Raw genomic sequence first — 12,504 nt, forward strand, 5'->3', positions numbered from 1 at the left:
ACATGTGGTACAAGGCATATACTTATTATATTTGGACACATTACTTTTATTTTGTTCATTTTTATATGGTGCTGAGGATCAAACCCAGGGCATCACATGTGCTAGGTGAGCAATCTACTGCTGAGCCCCAGCTCCAGCCCTTGGCTTTATTTCCTGTTTACCAGAGAGATAACAGCTTTTTTTCATTTTTTAACTTTACTATACTTTATCATTCTTCAATCTTCTACTGAAATTTTTATTTCTGCTCCTTTTAAAAACCTAAGGTCCCTTTTATTCTCTGAATGTTTCTTTGAATAATTTCTTGAAATTCTTTTGGCAACTTACAAATTTATTATGCAAAATCAATACTATAACTCTAAACACATATTTTGAAAATACACAAAAGATTAACTGTGTGGAGTGAACAAAGACTATCTTATTTAATACATCTAAATTTTGCCATCTCCATCACTTTGGCACATATATATTCTTTTTCATTTTACTTGATTTCTTCATCTATGCAGTGAGGAAATAATAGCAAACATACCAGGCAGTGCTGTAATGATAAACATGGGAAAATTAGTGTAAAGCCCTGTGGAGGGAACCTGGGTCGTGAAAGTGCCATATGGGAACAACACTACATTTATGTGGCTCCACTCACATCCTAACACTGTAGGAAAATGGAAGAAGAACCATTCTTCTTCATTGGAATCACATTCCAAATATTCCACATCACATTTGGAAAGTAAATTTTATTTAATTTATATTTTTTTCTTAGATTATGTCTGTTATTTAATTTAGTCATAAAAATTTTGACCAAGTTGGAGGTGGAAGATAAAACTTTTCTTCTGAAACTTTTGAGTTAATGTCATACCCCATAATAACAGATAGGTTTATTTATTAATCTTGTCCTTTTGTGTTTTTTCATGAGAAAAAAATCTGTCTCAATTATTACTTCTATCACTTTATTAAGATTCATTTTTCTTTCCTGAGGACATTAAAGAAGTTGTGTATTTATTTATTTTTTAAAATTAAAACTTCAGTGACTTTGAAGTTTATTCTCTCTTCTCAGAGAAATCCCCATATTTTAATATTTTTATTTTTTGTTCCTAATTTTAAAATCTTCTCTTATGAAGGATTATTTTTAATTATGTTTTGGGGATGGTGAACCACACTTGAGCTCCTTTTTATTTTTTTTTTTATTTAGAGACAGGATGTCACTAAGTTGCTTATGACCACACTAAATTGTGAAGGCTGGTCTTGAACTTGTGATCTTTCTGCCTCAGCATTGCAAATTGCTGGTATTACAGACATGTGCCACAGCATCCTCTTTTTTTAATCTGTTTTACACCAGACATGGTGGTGAACACCTGTAATTCCAGTGACTTGGGTGTCTGAGGTAGGAGGACTGCATGTTCAAGGTCAGCTTTGGCAACTTTGTGAGATCTGTTCCTCCCCCCCAAAAAAAAAAATTAAAATATAATATAAAGAGGCTGGGTAGGTGCTCAGTATGAGAAAGCTTGAATACCATGTGTGAGATCCTATATTTAGTGTTCAGTACTTAAAAAAACACGTTTCTGAATGGTAAATATTTTTTAATCAAATTTGTTGTTCTTCCAAAGAGTAACAGTAAAATTATTTAAAAAAATATCTTTACATAGTGGAGTACAATATGCTGGATGATAATTCTTTTTTTTCCACCTCATATGTGAAGTCTAACTTTTCTCTAAAGTGTTTAAGTATTTTGATCTTTTCTTTTTGTTAATGCATTCTTTACTATTTATCCCAGATTTATTATAATACAGTCATCTCTTAGTATTAGTAACCTGTAAAGAAAAAAAAATCTGTAGATTCTTGAGTCCTTAATATGAAATGGTGAAATATTTACACATAATCTACATGCTTCAAATATCTCTGGGTTACTTATGCAATCTAATAAATGAATGTAAAAGTTATGTTACACTGTATTGTTCAGGAAATAAAAAGTCTGAACAAAACATGTTCAACATGTGTGTGTGTGTGTGTGTGTGTGTGTGTGTGTGTGTGTATATATATATATATATATATATATATATATATATATATATATATACTGAATTCATAAATGCAGAACCCACAGGTATAGAGGGCCTACTGTAACTACTACTGTATTAATATATGCACCTTGAGTGTATTTAGAAGTTTTATTTTTAAATGATATAAATGCTGTCCCTTTATAGCTTAAACTTTTGAACTTAATTTTAAATTACTAAGACAGTGGTGAGAACCGCAAAACAGTGGCAATAGGGGCACTGAGAAGTTTCCCTGAAATATCCAACTCCAAGAGTCAGAACCCAAGTATTTGAACAATAATTTATTTTAAGTCATAGTTTTATGTGGCTGATTGTCTTTCATTTGATGCATCTTAAGTTATGAAATTTTTTCTAGTTAATAATTGTGAATTACCTCTGAAGTCTATCAGCATTACAATATTTTCCTATTTTCCACTTAAATTCATCAGTGTTACTAAGAACTGGAAGATCAACTACTCAGCATTGCTAGAATAAAGATTTCTGTTAAGATATGATTATGCATATTTTAGATTAAAATAAGTCTTCTCAGGCTGTGGCTGTGGCTCAGTGGTAGTGCACTTGCCTGGCAAGTGTGAGGCAGGGAGTTCGATTCTTAGCACCACATATAAATAAATAAAAATAAAGATCTATTTAAAAAAAGCAAGAAAGTGTTTTAAAAAAATAAAATAAAATAAGTCTTCTCTTTTGTTTTAAAAAAATTAAGAGGAACATATAACTTTAACTGTGCTCCAATTTTTCTGCCAGAAATCAGGATTATAATTGTTAGAGTACCCAAGAAATAAGGTTGTGATGAAAATAACATGTGAATTGTAATAAGATTATTTTTAAAAAATAATTTATCTAGTTTTTTAATACTCAAGATTAAAACAGAAACCAAACCAAACAAACAAAAAACATTTTTTTTTTATTTCTTACCCTTACAGAAAACCTAGATTGGTTTTATTTTTTGAATTGATGTGGTTTATGTGTGCAGTGGTTAAGGTGAATTGTCACCTTGGTTGGATTAAGAAAGAAAGAAGATTTAGAGTTTTCTGGGTGGGTCAAGAGGGTGTGTCTAGGAATGATTAGCAAATGGAATAGCCAACTGAAATGAAGACTCTCCCTAACTGGGGGCAATACAGTCCAAAAGGGTGATGGATTGGATGGAATAAAAATAGGAAGAAGAAAGAAGCAACAGCAGATGCCATCTTGATCCTCTTTGAACTGTTTCTTGATTGCTGTTTTGAGCATCTGAAATTGTCTGATACTGATTTCTTCACTCTTCCAAAGCAGACTCTGCCAGTGATTCCCTAGGGAGTTTCCAGAAACTTGCAGTCTTTGACTTGGAATTGATACCTCTTGTTTTGAAGCTTAAGCCTCTTGAACTGTACAGCTAATTGTTCTTCCAACTCTCCAGCCTACAGGCATCCTTTGTGGAACACCCAACTTCTGGTCGACCTAAAAAAATACCATTTTATAATTATACTTCATATTGGTTTCCAATATATATATTTATCCCAGATTTATTATAATACAGTCATCTCTTAGTATTAGTAACCTGCATATATACATTTGATTTTGTGAGTTTTACTTTTAAAGAGCTGGGCTCTTTCTAGTGAACTTCTCATACTTCATTGGCCCAAGTAGACTTTCCCCAATAAACCTGCTTTCATTTTCCTTTTATTGAAAAGATGAATGGAAACAATTATAATTGTATGTAGGCCCCTTATGACCCAAGTCCTACACCCACAGCCAGATGATTAATATTCAAATTTCTATTATGGTGGGAGCAGAAACTCAGTATGGCCGGAATATGAGTTATCTAGTCAAAATTATGCCTGACATAATGCTGAAGGCTCTCCTTGTGCATCAGTTCTTTTGTGTTATAGAATAGAGTTTGTACTACTTTAATGACCATTTTTTAAGAAAATTAAAATGTAGTTATTACTCCCCAGGTATGGGTCTGAGGAACCATTTTGCCTAATCAGGCTCAGAAATAACATGTTGCTTCTTCTTCTTCTTCTTCTTCTTCTTCTTCTTCTTCTTCTTCTTCTTCTTCTTCTTCTTCTACTTCAAAAATATGGATTCCAGAATCAAGCAAGCCTTCAGGAAGGAAATCATCTGCCCTATCTGCATAAAGTACTTTATAGATCCAGTCACCTTAGCCTGTGGGCAGAGCTTTTGTAGGCCCTGTATCTACCTTGGCTGGCATGATCTCTCAGTTTTTGTTACCTTCTCTGTATGCAAGCAGATGGTACAGAAGAAAGACTTTAAAACAAATGTTTGTGTGAAGAAACTGGCAGCCCTGGCCAGAAAAAAAACAGTCTTTGGCAATTTCTGAGCTTGGAGTAACACATGCGTGAGGCTCATAAGGAGATGAAGAAGATTTTCTGTGAAGAAGACAAGAACTTTCTCTGTTTGCTCTGCTCTAAATCCCAGGAGCATGAAGCTCACAGACATGGCCAATCGAAAGTGCTTCTGAGGAGCACAGGGAAAGTGATTCCTCTGAAGATCCATTCTTAAAAGATCAAAGAAATCAACATGGGTGTGTTTTCTTGGGGGAACAGATGACTCTATGTTTCCCATTCAGAATGCCTTCTGGGTTCCAAGTCTCAGGCTTCCCATATTTGACAAACATCTGAAAGGAACAAAGAAAACATAATGACCCTAGTATTTTCAATGAGGTTAATTTATCTCTCATTTCTGATTTCTTCCCTATGTGAAGGTCTGAATGTTACACTATTATTTTTGCTGCTTCTCTAACTTATGGTTCTTGTACAGAATTATCTGCTGAAGAAAATGCAATGTTTATGGAAAAAATATTGTAAAAGTCACAGAAATCTGGCCATGGAGATATTGACAATGGACTCATGGGAGGTTAGTGCTATACTTCTGCCTTCAACATAAACTTAGGGGTCCGATATGCAATATTTAAAGTAGGAAATAGATCTGAAACTCTAGTGTTCTCTAGGAATGAACAAGAAAGGGGAGGAGTCAATAGTAAAAGTATTTCCTCAGTTTCTAGTTATAAAAGTTTGGCCCTTAGACAGGGTTTCTATTTGAGACACAGATACTATCAAAATCACTCTGCTTTACTACATGTAAAGGTACACTTAGTACTTACACAACAGGTATAAAAAACTAGGCCATTTCAAAATGTCATATGTGCTGGGATGATGTAAATGGCAGGAAAAGTGGCATTTGGTAGTTACTGAAAATTCAAATGTAGCTTCCAAAGCAGATTAAGCTGACTGCTAGTGAAAAATAAGTGGTGATAAATGGGTGCAAAATTCCAGAGAGAGGGATAAATTGTTCAAATATAAGAACAGTCTGAAATTACTCCAAAGAATTAATATTTAACAACATAATATAAAGTATGGAGGGGAAATATGAATAGTAAAGCAGCTTTGTGTTTGAGTAGAAGATTACAAATTTGATAATAATTTTTAAATAACTAATTTTCTTTGTGGATGTTTATCCTGAGTGTCTTATAATTTAAATTAAAATTAATTTAAAAATTGTTTCATGATAACTCTATTACAAATAATAAGCTAAATAACATGCAGAAAACAAGGCTGCAAAAATCTCTTATTGGAAAGGTTAAGATACAAATCAGAAAGGAAAATGACCGTCATGTAAATAAGTAAAGTTCTTGATATATTAGAGCATGATAACATTTTTTAGACTAATTAAGCAGGAAAGGTGAAAATGAGTAAAAGAGCACAGACTGCAAATTAGGTTTAAATTTTAAATAGTTGGTGGCAAAATTTTTAACTAAAAAATACTTTAAGATTAAGTTCTGAAGAGGAACATAGCCATAGAATGTCATCCCAGAGAGAAGCACATGATAAATAATTGCACTGGTATATTGGGAGGGAGGTTACTGAAGTTATGGTGAAGTTGATGTCATAGATTGGAATGACTTTTGAAGAGAATTTAAGAAAATGGTCTCAGAAAGATAATAAGATCAGGTGCTAAATGGCACTTCAGTATTACAGTTAGCTGGATGAAGTGCTTGGAGATGACTATTGTACTCTGAAGTTACAGTATGTAGGTGTAAGTGACTTGGCTTAAACTCAAGAAGAGTGAATGGATTTCAATCTATTCGTTGTAGTCTAAAGTCCTTAAGTATGAAATGGGTTATGTTTCCTCACATATGGGTTGGAAAGGATAAAACAAAATTTTTTTTGTGTGTGGATTATTTTAGAAAACTCTTTATTATGAATTAAGTGAATTTAACCTGTTGATTAAAACTGTTGGCCATGATGAAGAGAAAAGGACATGGTAGTGCAGTCTTGTAATCTCAGCTGATTGGGAGGCTAAGGCAGAAAGATTACAAGTTTGAGTCTAGCCTCATAAAATTAATTAGAAAGAAAAAAACGAGCCATGAGTATTTGTAAAAAAGGAACGGAATAAAAGTTTGTGGATTCTGAAAGTTTGACAAGATGAAGGCTTAAATATGATTGTTAATAATACAAATAAGAATCTGGGAGTTTATTTTATTTTTTGTTTGTCCTTTTAAAATACACATGACAGTAGAATGTACTTTGACCTATTATTAATACTTAGATTTTAACTTATTCTGATTAGAATCCCATTCTTGTGATAGTACATGATGTGGAATTCCAATGGTTGTATATTGATATATAAACATAGGAAAATGAAGTCCTAGAATTAGGGAGTTTCGACAGGATTTAGAGGGATAGGTTCATATTTTGATGAATTTAATTTTACTGCAGAACTAAATAAATTTAAGAAGAGAAGCAATCAGAGTTGAATATGGGAAGATGCCTCCATTTTACTATGAGGAAGAATGGCATCATTCAGACAGGATGCAGAAAGAGAGAAAAGACATTTTTGAGCAGCTCAAAGAGAGTATAACCAGAATGATTCATATGACAGAGATCTCAAGAGGACCTGAATGAAATATGCCACAGACAAGATGTGGAGTCACTCCAGGTAACTACTGATACATGGGGATATAGGACAGGCATGTATAGCTATTACATTTTACAACTGAAATCCACTTCCCTTGTTGCTTCAAGTTTGGTTGGACAAACATATCTCTCCACAACTGTGATTACTTTGCTACGAGGTCACTTCTTCCATGAAATTCTAAAAATAAGGATCCCTCCTATGTTATCTGTAAGTAACAAAAATGTATGTAATGATTAATGGATAGTCCCCTTCTGAAAATCAATGACATATTTGGGACTTTTAGAAATTCACCAAGTTGTAAGCTGCACATTGGTATTCTTGTTTTTTTTTTTTTATTTTTTTATTGGTTATTCAAAACATTACAAAGATTTCAGAATCACATCGGTTACACATCCACATTTTTACATAATACCATAATAGTAACTGTTGTATTCTGCTACCTTTCCTATCCTCTACTATCCCCCCTCCCCTCCCCTCCCATCTTCTCTCTCTACCCCATCTACTGTAATTCATTTCTCTCCTTATTTTTTTCCCATTCCCCTCACAAACTCTTATATGTAATTTTGTATAACAATGAGGGTCTCCTTCCATTTCCAAGCAATTTCCCTTTTCTCTCCCTTTCCCTCCCACTTCATGACTCTGCTTAATGTTAATCTTTTCCTCCTGCTCTTCCTCCCTGCTCTGTTCTTGGTTGCTCTCATTATATCAAAGAAGACATTTGGCATTTGTTTTTTAGGGATTGGCTAGTTTCACTTAGCATAATCTGCTCTAGTGCCATCCATTTTCCTGCAAATTCCATGATTTTGTCATTTCTTAGTGCTGCGTAGTACTCCATTGTGTATAAATGCCACATTTTTTTATCCATTCATCTATTGAGGGGCATCAGGGTTGGTTCCACAGTCTAGCTATTGTGAATTGTGCTGCTATGAACATCGAAGTGGCAGTATCCCTGTAGTACGCTCTTTTGAGGTCTTCAGGGAATAGTCCGAGAAGGGCAATAGCTGGGTCAAATGGTGGTTCCATTCCCAGCTTTCCCAGGAATCTCCATACTGCTTTCCATATTGGCCTCACCATTTTGCAGTCCCATCAGCAATGTATAAGAGTACCCTTTTCCCCATATCCTCGCCAGCACTTGTTATTGTTTGACTTCATAATGGCTGCCAATCTTACTGGAGTTAGATGGTATCTTAGGGTGGTTTTGATTTGCATTTCTCTGACTGCTAGAGATGGTGAGCATTTTTTCATGTACTTGTTGATTGATTGTATGTCCTCCTCTGAGAAGTGTCTGTTCAGGTCTTTGGCCCATTTGTTGATTGGGTTATTTGCTTTCTTATTGTTTAATTTTTTGAGTTCTTTGTATACTCTGGATATTAGGGCTCTATCTGAAGTGTGAGGAGTAAAAATTTGTTCCCATGATGTAGGCTCCCTATTTACCTCTCTTATTGTTTCTCTTGCTGAGAAAAAAAATTTTAGTTTAAGTAAGTCCCATTTGTTGATTCTTGTTTTTAACTCTTGTGCTATGGGTGTCCTATTAAGGAATTTGGAGCCCGACCCCACAATATGTAGATCGGAGCCAACCTTTTCATCTATCAGACGCATAGTCTCTGATTTGATATCAAGGTCCTTGATCCATTATGAGTTAACTTTTGTGCATGGCGAGAGAAGGGGATTCAGTTTCATTTTATTGCATATGGATTTCCAGTTTTCCCAGCACCATTTGTTGAAGATGCTATCCTTCCTCCATTGCATGCTTTTAGCCCCTTTATCGAATATAAGATAGTTGTAATTTTGTGGATTGGTTTCTGTGTCCTCTATTCTATACCATTGGTCCACCCGCCTGTTTTGGTACCAGTACCATGTTGTTTTTGTTACTATTGCTTTGTAGTACAGTTTGAAATCTGGTATCGCTACACCTCCTGATTCACACTTCCTGCTTAGAATTGCTTTTGCTATTCTGGGTCTTTTATTTTTCCATATGAATTTCATGATTGCTTTATCTATTTCTACAAGAAATGCTGTTGGGATTTTGATTGGCATTGCATTGAACCTATAGAGAACTTTTGGTAATATTGCCATTTTGATGATGTTAGTTCTGCCTATCCATGAACAGGGTATATTTTTCCATCTTATTCACAGACATAACAAGATGAGGTGATTCAGGAATATAGAGCTTATTGCTACTGCTTTGTGTCTGCTCACCTGAGACACAGGGTCTTTAGACAATTGCTGGGATTTATTTATGGTTGCAGCAGAACCCAGACTCCACAGCATCATCCCCTTCCCCACACACAGAATATTGATGAACCACACTTTACAACGATTCTATAGTGGACTGTGTTCTATTGAGTAGAAAAGAAGTTGGAAATGCACCCTAGGATGGAAGACAGAACTTCTTAGGAACTAGTAGCTTCTGGAGCTGATTCAAAAATCTCACACTGTACTTAATGGTAGAGGGATCTTGTAAAAATCACTCAGAATTTTTATTTTTCTTTTCCCAGGTCATTGGAGACACAATGTACAGGTGAATGTTTACATGCCTCCCAACAGATCCTTTTGCAGTTTTTACAGTACTTGTCAGGACTATTACAGCGCATGATTCACTGGAATACTCAGTCCCTCTTGTCATTGATCTACTTTTTTCTTCCCCCACCTAATTTGACATCTCTCTTAGTTCTCATTCTCAGTAATTTTAGGAGTAGCTTCAATTAAAATGTTGCAAAAGAGAAATTATTTCAAAATCCTTTCATTCCTGGTTTTCTTTCCAGTTCTGGAAAGCCTATGCAGATGAAGGAGAAATACTAAGTGTACACAAGGTTGATGAAATCAAACAATTCACAGAGCTAATAGTGGGAACACAGGCTAACAGGAGAGGTAGAGTGCTCCAATGTGTGAAACCTCTAGAGATTTGTTAATTTTGTATGTATAAGTTGAGAGTTTAAAATGATAGTTGAAATAAACTTAAAGCATTAGAACTCTGTGGGTCCTCCAGGCAGCTCAGCTTCAGAAACCAGATATCACTGCCTAGAATTCTTCTGACAGTCTCCCTGTGAAGGAGGCAATAGCCAGTTCTAGTTCTTAGAGACGCTTATGATTGCAGATAGGGAGATTTCAGTGCAGACTGGAAATGGACACCAGATTTTTACTCTTATATATATGCAAGTGAACAGAAAACTAAGCATATTTACAGAATTTGAGGAGTAACAGAAAGTATTAATATGTATTTCAACAGCATTTAAAATATATTTAAATATTTAGGAACTGTGAATAAGAGTTAATTTCAAAAAGTGATGATTTCTGTATTTCCACACCTGTGTGTTACTAGAATTCTTATAAAGGGTTATATCAAGAAAAGTCATGATTTTCTGACTTTACATATGTTCACTGCATCTTCCTTATTGCAGGATTGAATCTATGCAGCTGTATATAGCCCAGCCTCTGAATCCAGAACTCAGTGCAGGGCGCATCACTGGATTAATCCACAGCTCAATTGCTTTCAAGGTAAACATAAGCACTTTGGTAGTATTCTCATATGTATTATTTGTTTTAGGACCACATGGGTGGTATTTCCCTTTTGTTAAATATCTTACTTATTTTTATAAATAAATAATATGACTGAAAATCCTTGAGTATGTATCTATAGTCAAATTTACACTATAAAGAGTGAAAAATATGGGGCTGGGGATGTGGCTCAGGTGGTAGTGCGCTCGCCTGGCATGCGTGCAGCCCGGGTTCGATCCTAAGCACCACATACAAACAAAGATGTTGTATCCACTGATAACTAAAAAATAAATATTAAAAAATTCTCTCTCTCTCTCTCTCTCTCTCTCTCTCTCTCTCTCTCTCTCTCCTCTCTCATTCTCTCTTTAAAAAAAGAGTGAAAAATAAAAAAGAAAACTACATAAATATAATCCAGGCTCATATGTCCTGAGGTATATATAAAACAAGCAATATAAAAATTGGTAATTTTAATAAACAGAGCTATACTCAGATTTAAGTTTCATTATTCAATTTCACAAACAAATTTATGCAGTTGTTCAGTATGTTCAGTATTTAAAAAAAAATGGCCCTGGCATTTTAACTTGGGGCCTCCCACATGTTAGGCAAGCACCATACCAGTTAGTCAGATATGCAGCCCGCAGTATTTTTTGTAACAGACTCTCATGAATTTGCCCAAGCTGGCATTGAACTTTTTATCTGCTTATTCCAGTCTTCTGGGATTTCAGACATAAGCCACCTTACTCTGCTAAATTTGAATTGTTAGGAAAAGCTTTGGGGGGTAAATAGTTGAATAGTACTTTATGTTGTATATACCATGGGTATATATGATTTATATGACATAAAATTTTGAATAGCTATAGAAAATCTAAGAAAATAAATCAACTTTATCACCAAGAAAGGAAAATAAAAATAAAAATGATTTTAGTTTGCTCAATATAAATAGCTACACGTTAAATCTCATAAATTCAGGGCAGTGCAGAACATGCAGAAAACTTAGGGATAGTGAAAAGATTTGCATAAATAAATATTAAATTATTCTTTCTAAAATCACAGGATTTGAGGAATAACAGAAAGGATTGAAGTGGATTCCAGCAACATGTACAATATATTTGAATATTTAGGAAATGTGAATGAGAATTAATTTCATAAAGTGATACTTTCTAAAATATATAAATAGATTTTTATACAGTTGCTTATAAAAGCTTACAAGAGAGAAAATCTTCACCTCTGGTCCAAAGAATGACACCTTTTTTTTTTTTTGAAATAGGAATTTTTTTTCTGATAGTTATTTTTTATGTCTTCAGAGAGTTCAGGACATCCTCTCTGTATCTATTTTGAAACAAAAATAAAATTTAAAAAATTGGTTTCATATTTGACTCAATATTTGATTCTTCACATTGTCAACAAATTTATGAGTCTGTGGTAAGGAATTTATTTGTTCTGTAGAATTACTATTCATGCCCATAATGTATTAGATTTTTACATCCAAAATCATTGTTGCTTTTACAATTTCACATTTCTCAGTAATATTATTTCTGCACAGGAAGACTTTTTTTTAAAGACTTTAACTTCTTATTTTTTACATTCATGTCTGTAATATTTTTCTTACAGTTGCTATTACTCTGTGTCCTGAAAGAGCCAACTGCCACGTCTTCCTGTAAAGAGAGTTGAGAAGCATGAATGTTGGATGTGATCCACAAGGTGCCTCCTGGATCAATCTAACATCAGAATGCTTTCTTGCGTGGGGTACTCAGACTTTTACCATTGGCAGATATTACTGGGAGGCGAAGTGGGAGACCCTTGAAACTGGGCAACTCTTGGAACTGGGCTTTTGGAGTCTGTAATGATTATTGGAAAAAGAACAGAAATTACAAGATGGATGAGGTGGAGGGGCTCTTAGTTCTTGGATGTGTTAAGGAAGGTTTCTATTGCACTCTCTTTGCCACCTCCCCAATTGTACTTCAATATGTACCAAGGCCCATTAGCCAAATAGGAGTATTTCTGGGTTATTAAGTTAGAACTGTGAGCTTTATTAATG

At 34.4% G+C, this 12,504-nt stretch overlaps 1 pseudogene; it reads left to right on the top strand.

The window, feature by feature from the left end:
• The first annotated feature begins 4,110 nt into the window (after positions 1-4,110).
• Positions 4,111-12,127, top strand: LOC143640453 (E3 ubiquitin-protein ligase TRIM48-like; annotated as a pseudogene).
• The last annotated feature ends 377 nt before the right edge of the window (positions 12,128-12,504 follow it).

This window comes from Callospermophilus lateralis, unplaced genomic scaffold, assembly GCF_048772815.1.
Source record: "Callospermophilus lateralis isolate mCalLat2 unplaced genomic scaffold, mCalLat2.hap1 Scaffold_282, whole genome shotgun sequence".
NCBI lineage: Eukaryota > Metazoa > Chordata > Mammalia > Rodentia > Sciuridae > Callospermophilus > Callospermophilus lateralis.